The following is a 22,919-nucleotide window of genomic DNA, read 5'->3' as shown; positions in this document are numbered from 1 at the left end:
CGTCACATAAAACATGATTTTATTCTACACCAAATTAATATAAAACAAGTTTCTTTAATATATATATATATATATATATATATATATATATATATATGTTTGATTAAGAAATGGATTTTATTATGAAAGCAGTTTTCAAAAACAATTATAAAACTTTGATTAAATCAATTTAAATGAATTATTATCAATATTAATAATTAAATATTAAAAATAAAATCAATGAATTAAATGTTTACTCAATTAAACCGTTCTAACCAAATTTTGTTTAAGAAATCGTTATTGAAAACTTAATTAGAAATCAATAATTCTTAAATGACTTAACAATTATAATTTGAAAAATCGTCTCACCACCACTTTATGAATTTCAATAATAATTATATGCATATAAACAACATATAAATATATATAATAATCATTTTTTTACTCCCATGCAAAGTTTATCATTCAAATAACTTTGCAAAATAAAATAAAATAAAATAAATATTTCATTTCCATGCTTACCTAGCCTCGTAAGCAAATGACGAATTCCGATTGTCTCCAACTCATATGATTCTATGAGTTTCTGTAATACCCCGTTTCCTCGAGCTAAGTTTAGAATAATTTTGAACTTAGATTTAAGATGATTCACGCCGGATTGAGAAAAAGAATTTATTTTAATTCCAACAAAAATGATTTACAAAAGCATTTGTAAATTTAGTTATTAAATTTATATGCATTGCATATTTATTTAATTTAGAATCCAAGCATTTTCACGAGCTTTTAATTAGCCAACCCTGAAGAATTTCTACAGTTTCAACAATTTTGTCCTGAGGGATTTTATATGTCAAATCCTCACTCAACTCACTTACACTCACCTCTACCATCGGCCACCCTACACCTATTCAAGCAGCCCAAAATTCAGGCTTTATGACATGCTTGGCAGAGGCAATCAAATGCCCCAAGCTTATCTGCTAATTCAACTACTCCTTCACCACTCCACACAATTCATTTCGTGAAGGGAAACTGAAACAGAGAGCAACCATTCCCCTCACCAATTTAGCAGCAACACACCTCCAATTTCAGCAAACTCAAATCAAAAACTCTTGAAGATCACACGAGGCTTTCAGCTTGAGGGCTTTCCCCACTAAACATTCAAAGGTTTCACCTTTTAATTCCTGCTTACTTTCATTACACAGTTTGATTAAGAAACTCACTTCATTTAGTATAAAGATCTTTACTGCAAGCAAGAATCACACACATACTTTCATCTCATCATTTCGGTGCATATTCATACACTATCATACATATATACAAAGCATGACTGTTGTTAAAAGAAAAGAGAGTAGAAAATGTTTTGTTGTATATTGAAAGCTGGAGTCTTGAAGCTTTGTTTTCCCCTGATTTCGAACCTTGCTGTGTCGAGTTCTTTTGGGGGGTGTTTGTTGGCCGTGAGAGTCAATGCATGGAGAGAGGTAGAGCACGGCACAACGGCAACTCGCCGCTGCTGTCCGGCCTAGGGCTTCAGGCGGCGGCGACCTCTTCATCGCTGCCCTGAGTCGCCGGAGTCAAAGAAAGAGGATAGGTCGGGGGTGAGAGTTGAGAGGGCGGCGGCGGCCTAGGAGTCGTCGGCCGTCGGGAACAGGGGATGGGGCGGTGACTGAATTGGGCTGGGTTTTTGTCGGGGTCAGGACGGCGGCGACCTTCATGGTTGCTCGCCGGACCGATCCAATGAGGTTTGAGAGAGAGGCCGGGGGAGGCGGCGGCGTTCCGTCGTCGCCAAGGAGGAAAGAGAACAGAGGGAGGCCAGGGCGCGGCGGCCCTGCCGCTGTCGCTCGGCCACGGACGGAGGGGGAGAAGAGTCGGAGACAGCATCGCCTGATCTACTGACAGCGGCTGGAGAAGAGGGGAGGGGGTCGATTCCGATCTGAACTTTGAGCGACGATGGAGCAGTCGAGGGAGAGAGATGGGAGTCGGAGTCGCGGTCGACGGCAGCTTTGCTGCAGCAGTCACCGGGCAGGATGGAGCAGTCGAGAGTTGGGAGGGAGAAGAGAGTGACTGATGTGTAGGCGTGTGTGTGCGTGACTGATGAGGGAGGGGGGGAGAAAAGAAGGGTTTGAGTGTTGGGCTTGAGTGTGGGCCGATTTATTTCAATTACTTGGGCCAATGTTTTTGTTTAATTTTTCAGTTGGGCCTTTACTTTATTAAAACAGCTGGGCCTTATTTAAATATCCTTTGGTTCAGTTTTATTTTAAACTTTGGAATGCCTTGATTAATTAAATTAATTGGGCTGCCCTATGTTAATTAATTGAACTATTAATTAGTTTAATTATTTTATTCAAAGACTAGTTTTCATAATAATATTAAATTATTATTATGTGCATATTTTAAGTAATTACTTATTATATGCTAAGCATGACATGAAATTGCATTTATTTTGCAATAAGAGTATTTATGATTTAATTGGTTATTTATAATTCCAATTACAAAAGAAAGATGAGTAAGAATATTGTTGATGTTCTTAACTCAAGAGAAATGTTTTCAATTATTTATTCATTAAATTTTGAAAACCCGACTAAGTGAATCATAGAATATTAAGCACTTCACTGTGACTTGAGTTTAGATTTAAGAGACCTATTAAGAATAGATTTCTTGTAGGCTTTGAGCATCAGGAGGATTAGCACTGCTATTCTGATTCAGAGATAAGGTTAAACGACAGGCATTGCCTATACAGGTGGGCTTATTTTCCAAATGTATGATTGAGCTAATGAGCTTAAATGTTTCATTATATACAGACTGTTTATCCAATAAATATTTTTGTGCACTCTACCATGTTTAAGGCTCGCGCAGTTAATCAATTGAGGTTCTCTTATGACCTAACACGTTGTTTGAGAATTGTGTACACTTGTTAGTTGACTCGGTGGGTTGATCTCCATCGGGCTCTAACCAGAGGCGTTATAAGGGTGCTCGGCTGGATGTGTTCCGGAGCATGAGAAATAAGAGGCCTGCCCGGGTAGCATCCCGAGGTCAAAGTAAACTTGGCTGGGTTACGCCTTCAGTTCAAGTCAGCGGGAGACAGAGATCCGTCGGTGGCTAAAAGGTCCGGGATCACAGCGAGTAACATAATAGAGTGTGACAACTGCGCGCAATCAAAAAGATATATATATATATATATATATATATATATATATATATATATATATGAAATGTTTTAACATGCATAGAAGTTATTTCTCTTTAAAACCTTCTATGTCATGTCAGTAAGATTGGATAAACTGCTCTTATAGATTGTGAAATGTTTTAAAAGTTGCAGCCCACTAAGTACATTAGTACTTAGCCAAAAAATACTTTCAAATGTTTTTTTCAGGTTAATGGCTGGTGATGACGGGGCAGAGCTGAGGCTAGAGTTCAACTCCTTATTTTGATTTCCGCTGCAGAACTAGCCAGTATCTGTCTTTTATTCCTTAACTTAAGACCTATTATGTTGTGACTCTAAACAATATCTTTTGTTGAGCCTAGACTATTGACTCTCAAGTATTTCGATCAGTGAATGTTGGTTATCTGAAGCATGACACTAAACTTGTGATCCAGAAGTTATTATGTTTGTTGATTGATTCGTATCGCTTGAATACCTGTCTTTCTTCATCCAAAGGGGCTAAGCCCGATTGTTATCCCTTTTATTCGGATTTCACAAGGATTTTCCCTTGTTCATTTAGATGATTAGTCGTACCCCAGTTATAGTTATTGTTTCAAGAATTAGGGTGTGACAGAATGGTATCAGAGCATAAGTTTTCTTTCATGTCTCTGATAACCAAAAGCTTCTAATGTTGAGTCTAGATTAGTACCTCTAGACTCCTAAGAAAGTTGTTGAACCTCAGCTCGCCGTCACACTGCCGCAAGAAAAAGGTACGATTTAAAAGTTTCAAAGTTATTAGATATATTTTGAGAAGTTTTCAAGAAGCGCGCGCTTTCAGTAAATGATGCTATGTGAATTGCTTACCGCTTTCCATATGCTATAAGTTATGAATTGCTAATCGCTTTCATATTATTATTTTGGGTCTCCGACTCATATAACCGGCTAAGTATCGTGTTTGGGACAACACGAGCCCTTAACGATAAGATAAGATAGTATCGTGTTTGGGACAACCCGAGCCCTTAACGATAAGATAAATCAGTATCGTGTTTGGGACAACCCAAGCCCTTAACGATAAGACAAGATAGTATCGTGTTTGGGACAACCCGATCCCTTAACGATAAGATAAGCTAGTATCGTGTTTGGGAAAACCCGAGCCCTTAACGATAGAACGAGTTAAAGTCGTGTTTAGGACTATCGAACCTTTCACGAATACCAGATGTATGGTCGAGTTAGATTCTTTGAATCTTTCCGGCAATAGAAAAGTTTCTTGTGGCATCTAATGTCCACATGTTTCAGGTTTCAAAGAGAATGAATGAATGAGAGAGTTTATGTTATCGTTTTGGGTTCACTGCCTATACGATCAGAATGAAGGGTCCTCTTACAACTGTTTGAGTACCACCCAAGAATGCCTTGGGAATGTTAGTCGTGATAGCTCCGCTTGATCGATTTAAGTAAGTACTGGTAAGATAGAAACGTTTAACATAGATATGTTATAACGTAGAAGCAATGAGATAAGATTAAGGATTCACTTGAGTATTCCACCAAGATAGATCAGTTTTCACATAGAGTTAGCCTTTCATAGGGCTACACTATAGAAGGAATATACCTTGGGTATATCTATGTATGTATACATGTATGCATGCATGCGGAATGAGTCTCACATTTGTGTTGATTTCATCCGTTAATCAAGAATGGAAGGTGCTCCGAGAGGACGCGGTCGCGGACGCGGTAGGGGATTCATCCCTGAACAGCCTATCCCTCAAGTAGCACCAGAGCGTACTGCTGAGGAAAAGTTTCGTAAAGAAAAGCCTCCAACGTTTGATGGTCTGGGCGATCCCGCGGATGCCGAGAAATGGGTTAGAGCAGTAGAGAGAATCTTCCGTTATATCCGTTGCGATGATGAAGACAAAGTGACTTGCGCGACTTACCAACTGGTAGACGAAGCCGACTTCTGGTGGGAATCGGTGAGGCGCACAATGACTGAAGAACAGTTGGAAAATTTCACATGGGAAGATTTTAAGACTGATTTGTATGAGAAGTACATACCAGGCTGCTATAGACAGAAGAAACAGAACGAGTTCTGGAATTTGAAGCAGAGGGCTGGGACAGTAACTGAGTATGATAGGGCCTATAACCAGCTATCAAGATATGTTCCACTATTAGTGGACACTGATGAGAAGTGCGCCGAGAAATTCAGGGATGGACTGGCTTACTCAAGTCGGTGCCACGATACTGTGTAGCGAGAGAAAGATCTCTTTACAATCCGCTGGAAAGGAGAATGCAAGTTTTCATGGCATAAGAATGGGAGGAAGAGTACCAGTAATTTCAGCGATGAAGGCCACCAAAATGATGAGGAAGAAAGAATGTCGGGCTTTCCTAGTCAGTTTGACAAGAGAGCATGAAGTGGAGAAAACGATCGAAGAGGTTTCAGTGGTCCGAGATTTCAAAGATGTTTTTCCCGAAGAATTGCCAGGTATGCCACCAAACAGACAATTAGAATTCACGATTGATCTAGAACCCGGGGCAGCGCCAGTGTCGAAGGCACCCTACAGAATGGCTCCGCCAGAGTTACAAGAATTGAAAGTGCAACTACAAGAACTGTTGGATCTAGGTTTCATACAGCCTAGCGTATCACCATGGGGAGCACTAGTCCTATTCGTCAAAAAGAAAGACGGTTCACTACTAAGGATGTGTATCGACTATAGAGAATTGAACAAGCTCACGATAAAGAATAGATATCCTCTTCTAAGGATAGACGACCTGTTCGATCAGTTGAAAGGAGCCGGTGTGTTTTCCAAGATTGACCTAAGATCTGGTTACCATCAACTCAAGATAAAAAGAGAAGACATCCCAAAAATAGCGTTTCGAACGCGTTACGGACATTTCGAGTTCACAGTGATGCCCTTTGGATTAACGAATGCCCCAGCAGTTTTCATGGACCTGATGAACAGAGTTTTTCACCAGTATCTTGATAGATTTGTCTTAGTGTTTATTGACGACATCCTCATATACTCTAAGACTGAAGAACAATACGAGGAGCACTTGCGCATCGTACTCGAAACCCTGCGCAATGAGAGACTGTCACTACTACAAAAATGCACATACATAACGCTTCATACATAACGGTTTTTTTAAAAAACCGTTATGTATGAGCGCATTTTTGGAAAAGATAACGGTTTTCACAAAAAACCGTTATCTATGTACTGTTGTCCATGGAAATAGATAACGGTTTAAGTTAATCTGTTATGTTTATGCGTTATCTATTAGTTTCATACATAACGGTATTACAAAACCGTTAAGCTGACCGTTATCTATGAGCATCTTTTTATAACGGTTGGTTTAACCGTTATATATGAGCGCCTCAAGACTGTTATGTATTGTTTTTTATAATTATTTTTAACTTTAATAATATTATAAAAAATCAAAATCCTAATTTCATAATACAATCTAGCCAACCCACAGTCTCCTTCTCTAAAGTTTCTTCTCTAAAATTTTAGGAAGTATCCCTCTCTCTCGCCACTCTATCTTGATTCCGGTCGTAGCCGCCATGAATCGCCGCCTCCCTCTGGCGCGACGAGGTCGGCGCCTGTTATTCTTCCTCCTCCTCTCCTTCCCTTTTGTGCCCTATTTCTTCCCCAAGAACAAAATCCCCAATTTCTAGGGTTTTCAGCCTCCCTTTCATCTCTGAATTTCGCCCCTCCGGTGAGTCCCGCCACTGTCACCGCCTCGCACAGTTGCTCCCTGCCTCAGGTAACACCTTTTTTTTCTCTCTCTCTCTCTCAAGATCTATTTCTCTCTCCCTTTCTCTGCTCTCCCTCTCGATCTCCATCTCTCATGTTCTCTGCGGCCGCTGCGAGCTGCGGCGGCGCATGCAGCGCTGACGGTCATCGCCGCCTGTGCTCTCCTATCTCTCCCTCTATCTTGCTCCGCCATCCTCTCATTCTCTTTAATTTTGAATTTGGTTTTCACTAATTTTATTTTTAATTTTTAGTTTTTACTATTTTTTTATCGTTAAATGTTGTTGTTTCTGTCATTGTTTTTTTATTAAATTTTTTGTCATTGTTTAAGTTGTAGAATCAGATTGGCGGTGGAAAGCCCAAAATGAGATGGTTAGGAACTCAATTTTGTTGCTCTCTCAATTCTTCCGATTCCCAGCCCTAATTTTATGAACTATTGAAGTGAAGCACCTGCTGACATTAATAAACATGCATCTGCACCTGCTGGAATCATTGATTCTTTGGGAGTTTTGATAGAGAATTTTGGAACAAGAGCTTGAAATATGAAGGTTGGTTTTATTTAATTAATTTGTTTTAGTTAGTTTCTTGTGGTGAATGTTGTAACATATCTGGGAAATTAAAGATAGTTAAAGACGATGGTGGATGGGTTTCTCCTCTATCATTATGCTTTCTCTTGGAGATGTTCATTGTTGCTCAGTAGTTACACTTATTTTGGCTACATTTGGACCCCACATTTCTTGATTTAAGTAGAATTATTGTTTAATATGATGGCTCAACATGTAATATTAGGTTTGCCATATAGAGCCCATCGTTGTTAGTTTAATCCTGAAGTTTTTCAATGTACACATTTCTCTTAATTGCCACTTTGTCCCCCAGGTTGGTCTCATTACTTCAATATCAATATGTTTCTTGTTTTGACCTAGTTAGACAGCATATTGACTCTATGGAGTTGCCTGCGGGATTGTGATCTTGGGTTTGGCTCTTTTAAGCATACTGGAGAAGATAAAATATGTTTGCCATTATGAGAATTGTGGGAAGGTAATATGCTCTATTGAATTATAGCATGGCTATGTTTTACCATAATATGATAGTATCTTTATTCGATCATGAAATCACCTGAAATTCATATTATTTGTTTCAAGATAAGCGGAACATAATCCAGTTGTATATCTTTTCCAGGTGATTGTAGATATACAACAAGTCCAACAGATTTGCTGAAGCTGAGAATATATTGAGAAAGATTATGAAAGGTTTATCATCTTCTGTTATTTTATTATTATCTATTCTACAAGATCTTTCAACTTTATTGTAGCTTGGTGACATTTTGTACTTATTATCTATCTCTTCCAATTACTTTGTTGTTTTAACTGGGAATATGAACTTATTTTTTAAATAATGGTTAAAGTATATTATGCCACAGGGTTGGAAATCTTTGGATATCATTGTTGTAGCTGAACGGCTTGCATTAACTCTTGAAGCAACAAGGAGATTAAAGGAGGTAGAACAATTGTTAGAGAGGTACATTAATATTAAGCACTCAATGAGGAGCAAATCCAAATAGTATCTACTGGAGAATAACAATTTCTCTGTAGCAGATGTCTTGATGCCAAGAAAAACTTGCTTCCTCATGAAAACTTTGCTTCTACATGTGCATTGACATTTTCCTTATTCTGCTGGTTCAAAACTCATGGTGGTAAAGGTTAGAAAATGGCAGCTTTTAGGATTTGCTTTTTATGATTTGATAAAAGCAATCTGTAGAGGGTTTTTTGGTGAGCTTATAAGTTATAAGTTCTATTTTATGAGTCATTGTAGCAGCCCAATCCCCGACACTAGTGATAGCGGGGTACGAGTATCGATACGACTATTTTTAAAAGAATAAAAGATAAGAAGAATAGGTCGAACATCAAGCGGAAGCTCGCATCAAAAGGTGTTAAGGAAATCATCATAAATGAACCCAAGGGTAAAATCGTCAACGTAGTTGTAACTTTTTAATTATCAGGAATTTCACGAACAAAAACAAAACGGGTATCGCTCATTTTTCGTAAGGAATCATAATATGCAGAGTATCGCAGCAAAAGGCGAACCGATTATATGTATGAAGACACATAACCGTGAGTATATTACTTGATTCGAAAGGGAACGAAGTATTTTAATCATCAAGACTCTATTAATCATAAGGGCAATATTAAATATGATCACATCGATTGAAACGGTTCCCCACCAGCACCAGACCAATCTCGCTCCCCGCTTAGCCTGCTCATTTAGAAATACATGCAGGGCGTGAGTACATAATACTCAGTGGGCAAACGCCGAAAATGTCGCAGCCCGATTCCCGACACTAGTGATAGTGGGGTACGAGTATCGATACGACTATTTTTAAAAGAATAAAAGATAAGAAGAATAGGTCGAACATCAAGCGGAAGCTCGCATCAAAAGGTGTTAAAGAAATCATTATAAATGAACCCAAGGGTAAAATCGTCAATGTCGTTATAACTTTTTAATTATCAGGAATTTCACGAACAAAAACAAAACGGGTATCGCTCATTTTTCGTAAGGAATCATAATATGCAGAGTATCGCAGCAAAAGGCGAACCGATTATATGTATGAAGACATATAACCGTGAGTACATTGCTTAACTTCCAAAGAAAATTTAAGTATATCAATCATCAAGACTTTATCGTCAAAATGGAAATACGATAAAGTAAATACATCCTCCAACATTTCCCCGCCAGCACCAGACCAATCTCGCTCCTCGCTTAGTCTGCACATTTAGAAATACATGCAGGGCGTGAGTATATAATACTCAGTGGGCAAACGCCGAAAAACAAGAAAGGCGCTCTTAGAGCTATAAGTTTGAAGCTTGCCACATCTCAGCAATACACAGAAATAAGTTAGCATTAAATGAATCTGTGCATGCAGTTTTCATAATCATGATATCATAAAGAAACGATAGCGCTATCAAAGTACTCATCATGCATGTACCACATCTACAACTCATCATCATCAAAGGTACTGAGAAGTAGGCCTCCCTCTCAAGTACCGTGACCGGCCGACCCGAAGACGGCTCGCAGTCACCTCTGTGTACACAATCCCTGCTTGTAGCAGGATCCGAATTCGTCTCATCTCATCAGTAGAGGGTAACATACAAGCTCAACATCAAAAATTGGCAAGTCAAACAGTTCTCAAACATCATTTATCTCAAATCATTTGATAAGCTCATAACATCATTAAATCATTTTAGATAGCTCGAAAGATATATGTATCTCAAAATATTGCCCACCTGAAGACCTTACTCAAAAACTCCCGTCAAAGCGGAGTTACTTACTTCCCTGCTCTGCTCGTGTCTTCAGGGATCATCGTCATCATCGAAGGTTCATGTCATAAAATGAATCTCGATTAGAACTCAACGACAAAAACTCATGCCTTAACTCATGCTCTATCTTATATTCTATCTCTTAATCAACTCTACATAAACTTCTTCACTCAATTCAAATCCTTAAGTCCAAGGATAGGTTTCAAGAAAATCATGGTTCTAAGTCTCGATTTATCTCTCATATAAGACTCGTCTAATCTCATTAAAACACTTAGGCAACATAAACACATAAGGCACATAAGAAAATACAATCAAACATCAACAAATCATGTCCTGTTTTCCCACTGACTCAACTTCAAAATTTAACACGTTCTGACTCCGACATCTCCTGGACTCCAGACTCATACCAAAAGAAAGGTATTTGAGTCTCGTTTCATTTAAAAAAAAGTAGAGTCAGAAACTCCAAGTGGTTTGGGAGATATGGCGTTTTACCACGGTCTACCATATTCGGCAGTTTTGAGCAATCGGAAACATCGATTTTTGAAAAATCGTAAACGTTGTCAAACTGAGCTCAAATTTTGTGGATATCTAGATCATACAGTAAGGTTGATACCATAAAAATTTGGAAAGCTAGATCATACAGGAAGCTACTGAAATGAATGACTTTGTCCCCTGTTCTCTGAAATTCCCGGTAGAAATGTGCAGATTTGGTTTTGCATTTTATAAAAATAGTAAATCAAGTCCAAATGACTTGAAATTTTACCGGTATGCTTAAGACTCATGTAGGGACATGATGTAAAATTTTCAAAGCCATTAGACATCGACAACCCGTCGATCACAGTAGGTCAGTAGCCTACGAAAAATCACCAAAAACTCATCTCAAACTCTTAAATGCTCAATTCAACATTCCTTCAAAGAAAACCAATCAAAGCTCATTTTAAACACATATAACACTCAAAAACATTCAAAAACATTTAAAATACTCATCATACTCAAATTAACTCTCCTCTTTTACATCTTAACTCAAATCTCAAGGAAAACGTTTCTACAACGTATCAAGTAAATCCTCTTCTCAATTTCATGCTTAAAAACACTCAATCATTCAAAATGACCTCATACTTCATATAACTCATTTTATACACATCAATCCCCTATAATCATACCAACCAACCTTTAATAAAAACTCATATATTCACATAAACTCTCAACAAAAACATGACAACTTCACAAAATGATCATAAATCAATTTGACCTCATTTTATCATTCGTTAACCCCACATCATATGAGAACTCAAAAACTCCTTCAAACTAAACTAAGTCCAAATTTTACTTAGCTTACATTAGACTTAATCAAACATATTAAAACACTAATATCATGCTCAAAAACATATATCTTAAGCTAAATCACTTAATAGACACATAGACAAGAAAGTCCTAATTTTTACCAAACTAAACTCTTTGAAATTTTATAAACTCACATGGATCTTTAATCTCATCATATATCTATCAATTTTAGTCATTTAAACTCACATATACTCCATCCATTTACAAATTAGAGCATAGATACACATAGCCCTAATTTTAGTAAACTAACTCATATCAAAATCATCATTTGACATCATATACTCAATTTACTCCATCAATCATCATCATATACATCTCATGGACTCATATACATCATCAATCCATCACCTTGATCATCAACTCAAAAATTCCCAAATTGGGGTAAACTAACTCAACCAAATTTTTACATCACAAGGCATAGCTTTTCAAAACACACACAAATCATTACCAAACATCACATAGATCATTTTTCTCACTTCTATTCAAGGAAAGAAGAAGAAAATTTTTTGAAGGGTAGAACACCCAAATTTTCGAAAATCTTGAAGAATAAAAGAGGGGGTGATTTTCTTGCTTCAATCCTTCAAATATACTCATATATATCATCATACAAGTTTAATCTATGAATATAGAGATCACTTACTCAAGTTTTTCACCAACAAACAAACTTTCTCTCACTAGTCTTGAAGCCAATCTTCAAGGATTTCCTTGGATTCAAGTTGATAGGAGGTGTTTAGGTGGAATTTTGTTGGTGATTTATGTGTTTGGCATATTTTGGTGAAGCTTCGGAGGTCTCTCCAATGGTTGACAATGGAGGAATTATGAGAGAGAAAGGAGAGAGAGAGGTGGCCGATTGGTGAGGATGAAGGAGAGAGAGAGTTGCTTGAGAGATATGAATGGATTTGCAAGATTTAGATGATCTTATAGAGATTTTGCAAATCTTAAAGAATATTGGCAATTAATGCCTTTGATCTCTCTCTCACTCTAATCTCTCTCTAATCTCTACACTATCAATCCTTACTCTCTCCATAATATACTCTCAACTCTCTACTCTCTCAATTCTATACTTAGCAAAATTTAGGCACATAACATATGGTAGAGAGAATTAAAATAAAGTGTGAGAAGGGTGATTAAATAATAATCACAAAAACTATGGAAATATTACTCATTAATAAAGTACCATAGTATAATTATTCATGTGACCCAAAATAAAATAATTATAGCACTAATATTAGTGCACTCACTCAATTATAATATTCCTCATCATAGGAAAAATAATTTAAAAATATTATGCTTGGAAAAATTTCCATAAACCGGCATCATTCGATTTCTCGGTAAAAATAAACCGCACTTGCTTTGGAAACTTAATCAAAATTCCAAGTGCTAAAGTCTCAAATAAAAATCACAATAATTTGGTCATAATGACACACGTAACAGAAATCACATAATCAATCAGTCACGTAATTTCACATAACATCACATCAAAGCAGTCGGCAAACACAAACAGACTAAACGTCTCTCTCTAACCGACTATTTTCATCAAGGTTCTCACTCTTTCTTTCTCGACTCTATTTCCAACTCATTATTCCTATTTTCTTAATAGGACAGTCAATCTCTGATATCTTAGTATCCGGTATCTCTATTCCCGGTAGTTGGAAATAAAATAAAATCTCAGCTCAATTCAATCAGCATCTCTATCTCAACTCATTTCTCAAATCTCATCACTCTAATTCCATCGTCGGTTTATTCACTCGTATTTCTATTTAAAAGACAATCAGTCTTATTTGGTCATAAAAAAAAAAGTAGTCTCGTAATTCGACATCTCAGTACTCTCAATAGTGTTAAGACACTATCTCACAACATAGGAAAAGTACGGGGTGTTACATCCTACCCCCCTTAAAAAAATTTCGTCCCGAAATTTGAGTTATTCTTCTTCGGGAAAAAGCTCTGGGTACTTCTCTTTCATCTTCTCTTCAAGTTCCTATGTTGATTCTTCTTGACTGTGAGGTCTCCTTTGGATTTTTACTAAGGAATCGTCTTGTTCCTCAATTGTTGGATCTTCTGGTCCAGCATAGCATCAGGTCTCTCTTCATAGCTCGAATCTGGTTCCAAGGACACTTCTTCTTGACAGATGACGTGTTTTGGATCAAACACGAACTTTCTCAATTGAGAAACATGGAAAACGTCATGGACGTTCGCGAAGCTCAGAGGCAACGCTAGCTTATAGGCTACATGGCCTATTTACTCTAATACATCATAAGGTCCTATATATCTCGGTTTGAGTTCTTGTTAACTCGAAAATAACATGCTCCCCGAGATAGGGAAAAACCTACACAAACATCATTTCTAACGTCAAAAGAATCTATCAGTGATTACTCAATTGTTGAGTTTTCTTTTCTCGATTTTGCTAATCGATTGCCATAACTCATGGCTAAGTGGTCTCACTTCTATTGTGGAAGTCTTTAATAGGTATAATTGTATAAGGTTGCCAAAGTGGCGCCTTCATGTGTTAACACGTCAAACATCTTTCTATGGAAGATGCCCTCTCTCGCTTCTTATTCTCCTATCAAAGCGTCGTTTCAGTTTTGGCACATTTTTATACTTTTCGCATGTGCGGTGTAAGGGGTATCATGAGCTTCTCTCGAAATTTCGTTTCTCAGCTCTTCTTTATCAGGCACACACAGTCGCTCTCTTAAAACTAAAATGGCATTATCTGTCGCCTCTTGATAATTCTCTATTTTCTCGATTCGAATCTTCATTCGCAATCTTTCCATCTTTTCATCCTCTCTCTGAGCTGTGACTATTCTCGATCGTAAGTCAGGTGTCATGCTCAGTGCAGAAATTATTATTTCTGTCGTTGGTGGTGGTATCTCTACCTCCTAATTCATCTTCTCGAATTCCTTGATTGGGTTCACTTCTCGTGTAAGGAGAAATCTTAACTCTCCCTGATTCTTTCTGCTCAATGCGTCGGTTACAACGTTAGCTTTTTTTCCAGGGTGATAATTTGCTCCTCGATCGTAATCCTGCACTAACTTTCATCATCTTCTTTATCGCATGTTCAGATCTTCTTGCTCAAGAATTATTTGAGACTTTTATGATCGGTGTATATCTCACACAGTGCTACGTAGAGACGGTGTCTCCAGATCCTCAAAGCAAGCACTACGGCTGCTAATTCTAAATCATGCGTTAGATAACTCATCTCGTGTGGTCTCTGTTGTCGCGAAGCATACGCTATAACTTTTTCCTCTCGCATCAGTATAACTGCATACTCTCTATCCGCTTTCGGAACAGCTAAGCTGGGGTAATAGTAAGTCTCTTCTTTAACTCTGAAAACTTCGCTCGCATTTGTTCGTTCAAACGAACTTGACTTCTTTCTTCAGCAGGTGCGTCAATGGCTTAGCAATTTTTGAAAAGCCCTCAATAAAACGTCGATAGTATCCTGCTAATCCCAGAAAACTATGACTCTCGTGCATTGACCATTGTGGTTGGCGATCTCCACTCATGTATCGCTTGGACTTTCGCTGGGTCCACTTTAATTCCTCTCGCAGAAACAATATGGGCGAGAAAATTGATTTGTTTAAGCCAAAACTCGCATTTGCTAAACTTCGCATACAGCTTTTCCACTCGTAATCTTTCCAACACGATCCTCAAATGCTCTTCGTGTTCTCGTTTACTCTTCGAGTAAATCAGGATATCGTCTATGAAGACTAACACGAACTTGTCTAGGTATTCGCGAAAAACGCGGTTCATGTGATCCATGAATATTGTCGGGACGTTCGTCAAACCGAAAGACATATCTTCCAAACATCTTTGAGTTTATAGTAATGCCATAATGCATACGCGATGCCGTCTTCGGAAATATCTTCCGATCATATCTTCAGCTGATGGTATCCCGTTCTCATGTCAAACTTTGAAAAAGTGCTCGCTCCTTGTAGTTGATCGAATAGATCATCGATCCGGGGTAACGGATATTTATTCTTTAACGTCACTTTGTTCAACTCTCGATATTCGATACACAACCTCAAGCTTCCATCCTTCTTTTTAACAAAAAGAACTAGTGCTCCCCACGGAAAAACACTAGGTCGAAAGGAACTCATATCTAGAAGTTCTTGGAGTTGCAGCTTTAACTCTTGTAACTCAGCAGGGGTCATTCTGTACAACGCTTTCGACGTCGGTGCCGTGCCAGGCTCTAAATCGATCGTAAACTCAAGCTGTCGGTCTGGGGAAATCCCGGTAAAGTTTCAGGGAAAACGTCTTTGTAATCTCACACGACTGGCGCGTCATCGACATTTGCCTAGGATTCGTCTCTCTGGTTCAGATATACAACATACGCGGTTGTATCTTTTCTTCGCAAGAGATTTCTTGCTTGCAGTGCCGAGATGATCGGCGTCTTCTTCCATTTTCTCTCAATACCAATGAAGGAAGTAGGTTCTTAGCCAGGTGGCTAAAAAGATATCCGTCTCTCCTTGCATTGTATCTTCGCATGGTTTTCCCTCTAACCAGTCCATTCCAAAATTATATCCAAGTGCCACATAGGCATCAATCTCAGGTTTCTAACCTCGAGCTTAATCGATTTTAACTTAAATTCTAAGTTAGGGCATACGGATAAAACCGTAGTAATTCTACCTATGGGTGCGGTTACTCTTTAGAGGTTGTGGAGCAAGCTCTACGTTCAGTGTCGAACAAAAATACTATGGGCACATCATTCAACTTGCCTATATTTGACAAAATTCCTCTATTCTTGTCTGGTGCTTTCTACTTAAGCGCAAACAGTCTCTGGTGATGCGGTTGATTTGCCTGCGGGGCTGGTAGTTGCCTTCCTGACTGACGTGGTCGATAGGCTGGCTGTCGTCGCTGTGGTGGAGGTAGCGATAGGATTCCCTTCATTGCTTCGAGTTGCGGTCGAAACTGACTCGATCGTCTTTCGCTTCCACTTTGCTGACGATTCGGACACTGATGCGAGTAGTGTCCGACCCTTCCACGGGTGTAACAGCTATTATTTTTCATCTTGCGTTATCTCCGACGTAATTTATTGCTCTTCGACAAAGCGATAACCCTCGCGGTCCTTGAAAAACTGCTGCTGGGGCAGCTGGGCCAATTATAAGGCTGTTCATCTCAGTTCTGATGTCGCGGTGGCGTATTTTGACTCCGCCACGACTCCTTGGGGATCTTGACTTCGGTCGTCCCATTTTCTCTTTTCTTCTTGCCTGCATCCAGAAAAGGATGGATTGCACGTCTGAGTGCTCTAACTCGTTTGGGTGCTGAAACTCAAATCACGTTCTCTGGCTGCATTGCCAGTTCTATATCAAATGCTCCATTTAATGCTTCTGTACACATAACCGCATTCTGACTCGTTAAATCGTCTCGTACTTCTTGTCTCAAGCCTGATCGAACATCTTCTCGTTCAACTCTTCTCGACAAGTGGCATACCGAACCAAGTCGCGAAACTGACGTTCGTATTCAGCTACGGTTTTATTACCTTATCTCATATCATCAACTCTATTTCTTGCTTCGGTCGGTTTCTCTTTCTCGGTAAAAGTCTAAGGGAACATATATCAACCTTAGAACTAATTCTCATAACTCACGAATCATAAGACTCTTACTCAACATCATACTATTTTCTCAATTCTCATAACTCATTGTCAAAGACATATTTCATGTCTATCAATGCAACATCAGCTCAAAACTCTACTCAAGCATAGAGACTCTCTGGTCATCGTCTTATAGACATATATATAAGGAAATTTTCTCCTTCGAGAGCTCTTACTAATTGCGGGGCATAACGTAAATAAAACATCCCCTAATACTACGACGATGCTACATCTATGCTAGTCGTCATCTCAGTCTACTATCGTGGAAAACATTATTTGCTCTAGTCTGTCATCTCGATCTCCTTGAATTTGCTGTTGCCTATTCTGGCTTAGCATCACTTCTTCTCATCCTCGAATTGGTTAGCTTTCTACATACTTGGCTAATAGAAGAAAATCCATAATCGAAAAGTTGTGCTCGTCCCGTAATAATATATTCTACGACTGCTGCCATAACTCGTGTTTCTTCCAAACACTCTTCTTATTATACCATCCTAGTTACCTGGACATTCCTAGCTCTTGTCGGATGTGGTAGGGAATAGGATGTGATGAATAAAATGTCTGATCTTGAACAAGACGAGCTCAAGTAATGGAATAATTCCATAATAGCCAGTGCTATTTCAAGGATAATGAGGAAGTTAAAATCAAGGTAAGATCAAAAGCTAGAACAGAATCTAGAATGAAACTGAGATACGATATGATAGGAATAAATCAATACTGGAGGTAGAAACAATCCACTAAGTGGAAAATGAATATATTGTCCACTGTTAAAGCAAGGGGTAAAATTTCCAACACAAACGGGTCAGGCTCAAATACAGTGGATCCGGAAAAATTTTCTCAATAGTAAATAGTTCTTCTCCTGTGGGAGTTCAAATGGATGCAGAAAAATTTTAAATACGACCAAGCGGGATAGGGACTCAATAAGTCTACCCTCATGACTACTCTAGCGATAATACGCGCGGTCCCGGTGAAAGTACCTCTATTGCGAAGTACAATTGGTCAATAGTATTATGCATCCCATGAGGTCTCCATACTACGTTCGTCCTATTAAGGTCGTGTCTATAAATCGCGATGAAAACTCTAACTCTCGTCGTATTATCTCAACGGTTGGTTTCTCTGCTCCTCTTCTTCATCTTCTTCTCGGTTTATGTTCCTTCGGTTCCCTCTTCTTCTCGGAGGTATACTATAAAGGAAAAAGAGTTATATAACTATCGACTTCTAAACTAACCGTTCGTCATTACAAAATACAAATCCTCGTTTTTCTTACTTCACTTCTATATCTCATTTGTGATCTCAAAGTTCTCAAAATTCTCGTCTACTCTATTTCTCATTTTTCATCAAGCATCAATATCATCATCATTCTCAAAGCTCTGATAAAGATAGTGAAACTCACTAATCAACTACATCTCTGTATATACATATATAAGGAAAATTGCCTCTCTCTCGAGGTCTTTTACAAAAGTAGGATCCTATGTACAAAGGTCCTAACACTATAATGATGCTCTAACTATACAAGCATCATAGGTACTAAGCACCTATAGATATATACTATATGCACATACACACTATACTATGCCTCTCTTCCTATATATATACATATACGTATATATCGACTATGCATCTATACGTATGTACGTGTCTACTAGATACACGTGATCGCTAGTCATCGTCTTCTGAAATCCTGCTCGTCGCATCGTCAACCTCCATATCCTCACTCGGCTCCGTCTCCTCGCTCGGCTCCGACTCCTGACTCTCGTACTCGTCGATCAGTCGGTAGACACTATCGTCGCTCGGCTCATCCTCGACATCGGTGTCCATCATCGGACCATAAATCGGCACCTCGGGAACAGGTACCCACGTCTCGACTCTGTCGGCAGTAATATGACGCTGTAATGGCTGGTTCCTTCCGTGGCCAACCGTCATCTCTGGAGTTTCCTCATCCGGGTCCTCCTCATCACTGTCCAGGTGTACTGGCCGAGACCTTCCCTCATGGGCGTCTCGGGACGGTGAATATAAAATCGAGTGTATATACGTCTGAAAAGCCAAAGTGCCCGGCTCAGGCAACGGGGCAACCCTCGGATAAGGATCAAAGGGCACATACTGTATATGAGGCTCAACAGAAACAATCGGCTATGCCGACTCAACAGGTGGCAATGGCAAAGGTGCCGTTGCCAGTGTCAAATCCCAAGGCGGTAACTCAGCGCTGGGAAAAAGAATAAGGGATAGAAACGCAAACGGGTCATGCTCTACCACTGGAGAGTACGCCTCGAAAACCATCGGCTCTGAAACATCAGGCTCAAAAGAAACTGGAATCGGATCAGCTGGGGGTAGAGGGGCAATCGGAAACGGCTCCTCGGGAAGTGGGGGCACAACAACAAGCTCCCTTCCCTGGGCTGGTCCCTCAGACTCTCCATACGGCGGTGAAGGTGGCTCGCCATAAACAAGGTAGCGGTGGCTCAACGTCGCGATGAAACCACGAAAATTGGCGCTCACCAACCGCCCGAACTCAGTCCTCCTGATATACTGCGGCACCAGCGAAGTCGCCCAGTCTTGCCACTCGAGGGGCAGCTGTGGAATCAGGTGAGTGATGGCCTCAGCCTCGTCAATCCCGTAGATACTAGTCTCAACATCTCTCCTCGTATTTCACATCAACTGCCTCGTATCAGAATTCATCATCTCACACAATTTCGTCATTAAAACAATACATAACTCATTAGTGAATCAAACTCAGCTCTCAACAAGAAAGCAACAAGAAACAACATCAACCTCTTACCTCGTTAAGCCGGAGGAGATGGGGTGCTGGGGTTTCGTTTCAAACTGACTCTCTCAAATTAGCCTAAGAATTCAAATTAGGCTAGTACTCAATTTTAAAAGAGTAGAAACAATCAAAGGTTCAACTCAGTCAAGCAATAGACTCAGAGCAGACGACCTGCTCTGATACCACCCTGTCGCAGCCCGATTCCCGACACTAGTGATAGTGGGGTACGAGTATCGATACGACTATTTTTAAAAGAATAAAAGATAAGAAGAATAGGTCGAACATCAAGCGGAAGCTCGCATCAAAAGGTGTTAAAGAAATCATTATAATTGAACCCAAGGGTAAAATCGTCAATGTCGTTATAACTTTTTAATTATCAGGAATTTCACGAACAAAAACAAAACGGGTATCGCTCATTTTTCGTAAGGAATCATAATATGCAGAGTATCGCAGCAAAAGGCGAACCGATTATATGTATGAAGACATATAACCGTGAGTACATTGCTTAACTTCCAAAGAAAATTTAAGTATATCAATCATCAAGACTTTATCGTCAAAATGGAAATACGATAAAGTAAATACATCCTCCAACATTTCCCCGCCAGCACCAGACCAATCTCGCTCCTCGCTTAGTCTGCACATTTAGAAATACATGCAGGGCGTGAGTATATAATACTCAGTGGGCAAACGCCGAAAAACAAGAAAGGCGCTCTTAGAGCTATAAGTTTGAAGCTTGCCACATCTCAGCAATACACAGAAATAAGTTAGCATTAAATGAATCTGTGCATGCAGTTTTCATAATCATGATATCATAAAGAAACGATAGCGCTATCAAAGTACTCATCATGCATGTACCACATCTACAACTCATCATCATCAAAGGTACTGAGAAGTAGGCCTCCCTCTCAAGTACCGTGACCGGCCGACCCGAAGACGGCTCGCAGTCACCTCTGTGTACACAATCCCTGCTTGTAGCAGGATCCGAATTCGTCTCATCTCATCAGTAGAGGGTAACATACAAGCTCAACATCAAAAATTGGCAAGTCAAACAGTTCTCAAACATCATTTATCTCAAATAATTTGATAAGCTCATAACATCATTAAATCATTTTAGATAGCTCGAAAGATATATGTATCTCAAAATATTGCCCACCTGAAGACCTTACTCAAAAACTCCCGTCAAAGCGGAGTTACTTACTTCCCTGCTCTGCTCGTGTCTTCAGGGATCATCGTCATCATCGAAGGTTCATGTCATAAAATGAATCTCGATTAGAACTCAACGACAAAAACTCATGCCTTAACTCATGCTCTATCTTATATTCTATCTCTTAATCAACTCTACATAAACTTCTTCACTCAATTCAAATCCTTAAGTCCAAGGATAGGTTTCAAGAAAATCATGGTTCTAAGTCTCGATTTATCTCTCATATAAGACTCGTCTAATCTCATTAAAACACTTAGGCAACATAAACACATAAGGCACATAAGAAAATACAATCAAACATCAACAAATCATGTCCTGTTTTCCCACTGACTCAACTTCAAAATTTAACACGTTCTGACTCCGACATCTCCTGGACTCCAGACTCATACCAAAAGAAAGGTATTTGAGTCTCGTTTCATTTAAAAAAAAGTAGAGTCAGAAACTCCAAGTGGTTTGGGAGATATGGCGTTTTACCACGGTCTACCATATTCGGCAGTTTTGAGCAATCGGAAACATCGATTTTTGAAAAATAGTAAACGTTGTCAAACTGAGCTCAAATTTTGTGGATATCTAGACCATACAGTAAGGTTGATACCATAAAAATTTGGAAAGCTAGATCATACAGGAAGCTACTGAAATGAATGACTTTGTCCCCTGTTCTCTGAAATTCCCGGTAGAAATGTGCAGATTTGGTTTTGCATTTTATAAAAATAGTAAATCAAGTCCAAATGACTTGAAATTTTACCGGTATGCTTAAGACTCATGTAGGGACATGATGTAAAATTTTCAAAGCCATTAGACATCGACAACCCGTCGATCACAGTAGGTCACTAGCCTACGAAAAATCACCAAAAACTCATCTCAAACTCTTAAATGCTCAATTCAACATTCCTTCAAAGAAAACCAATCAAAGCTCATTTTAAACACATATAACACTCAAAAACATTCAAAAACATTTAAAATACTCATCATACTCAAATTAACTCTCCTCTTTTACATCTTAACTCAAATCTCAAGGAAAACGTTTCTACAACGTATCAAGTAAATCCTCTTCTCAATTTCATGCTTAAAAACACTCAATCATTCAAAATGACCTCATACTTCATATAACTCATTTTATACACATCAATCCCCTATAATCATACCAACCAACCTTTAATAAAAACTCATATATTCACATAAACTCTCAACAAAAACATGACAACTTCACAAAATGATCATAAATCAATTTGACCTCATTTTATCATTCGTTAACCCCACATCATATGAGAACTCAAAAACTCCTTCAAACTAAACTAAGTCCAAATTTTACTTAGCTTACATTAGACTTAATCAAACATATTAAAACACTAATATCATGCTCAAAAACATATATCTTAAGCTAAATCACTTAATAGACACATAGACAAGAAAGTCCTAATTTTTACCAAACTAAACTCTTTGAAATTTTATAAACTCACATGGATCTTTAATCTCATCATATATCTATCAATTTTAGTCATTTAAACTCACATATACTCCATCCATTTACAAATTAGAGCATAGATACACATAGCCCTAATTTTAGTAAACTAACTCATATCAAAATCATCATTTGACATCATATACTCAATTTACTCCATCAATCATCATCATATACATCTCATGGACTCATATACATCATCAATCCATCACCTTGATCATCAACTCAAAAATTCCCAAATTGGGGTAAACTAACTCAACCAAATTTTTACATCACAAGGCATAGCTTTTCAAAACACACACAAATCATTACCAAACATCACATAGATCATTTTTCTCACTTCTATTCAAGGAAAGAAGAAGAAAATTTTTTGAAGGGTAGAACACCCAAATTTTCGAAAATC

At 38.6% G+C, this 22,919-nt stretch overlaps 3 long non-coding RNA genes across 6 annotated transcripts; 1 reads left to right on the top strand and 2 right to left on the bottom strand.

The window, feature by feature from the left end:
• Positions 1–6,626: 6,626 nt before the first annotated feature.
• Positions 6,627–8,655, top strand: LOC130989046 (uncharacterized). 4 transcript variants are annotated; one of them, XR_009090421.1, is made up of 5 exons: positions 6,627–6,862; positions 7,187–7,221; positions 7,292–7,397; positions 7,777–8,099; positions 8,270–8,655. It is a non-coding gene; the product is annotated as an uncharacterized LOC130989046 (long non-coding RNA). The 4 variants fall into 4 exon arrangements; XR_009090420.1 differs by having other exon boundaries at positions 7,181–7,221; XR_009090419.1 differs by having other exon boundaries at positions 7,187–7,397.
• Positions 8,656–9,319: 664 nt separating this feature from the next.
• LOC130989047 (uncharacterized) lies at positions 9,320–12,559 on the bottom strand. The gene is made up of 3 exons (XR_009090422.1): positions 12,148–12,559; positions 10,131–10,194; positions 9,320–9,611 (listed from the first exon to the last, which is right to left on the bottom strand). It is a non-coding gene; the product is annotated as an uncharacterized LOC130989047 (long non-coding RNA).
• A 7,633-nt stretch (positions 12,560–20,192) lies between these two features.
• On the bottom strand, positions 20,193–21,515 carry LOC130989051 (uncharacterized). Its single transcript, XR_009090427.1, has 2 exons — positions 21,004–21,515; positions 20,193–20,484 (listed from the first exon to the last, which is right to left on the bottom strand). It is a non-coding gene; the product is annotated as an uncharacterized LOC130989051 (long non-coding RNA).
• Positions 21,516–22,919: the final 1,404 nt, after the last annotated feature.

This window comes from Salvia miltiorrhiza, chromosome 6 (genome assembly GCF_028751815.1).
Source record: "Salvia miltiorrhiza cultivar Shanhuang (shh) chromosome 6, IMPLAD_Smil_shh, whole genome shotgun sequence".
Lineage (NCBI taxonomy): Eukaryota > Viridiplantae > Streptophyta > Magnoliopsida > Lamiales > Lamiaceae > Salvia > Salvia miltiorrhiza.
The sequence above is the reverse complement of the archived record's forward strand: the minus strand, read 5'-3'. Positions and strand labels throughout refer to the sequence as shown.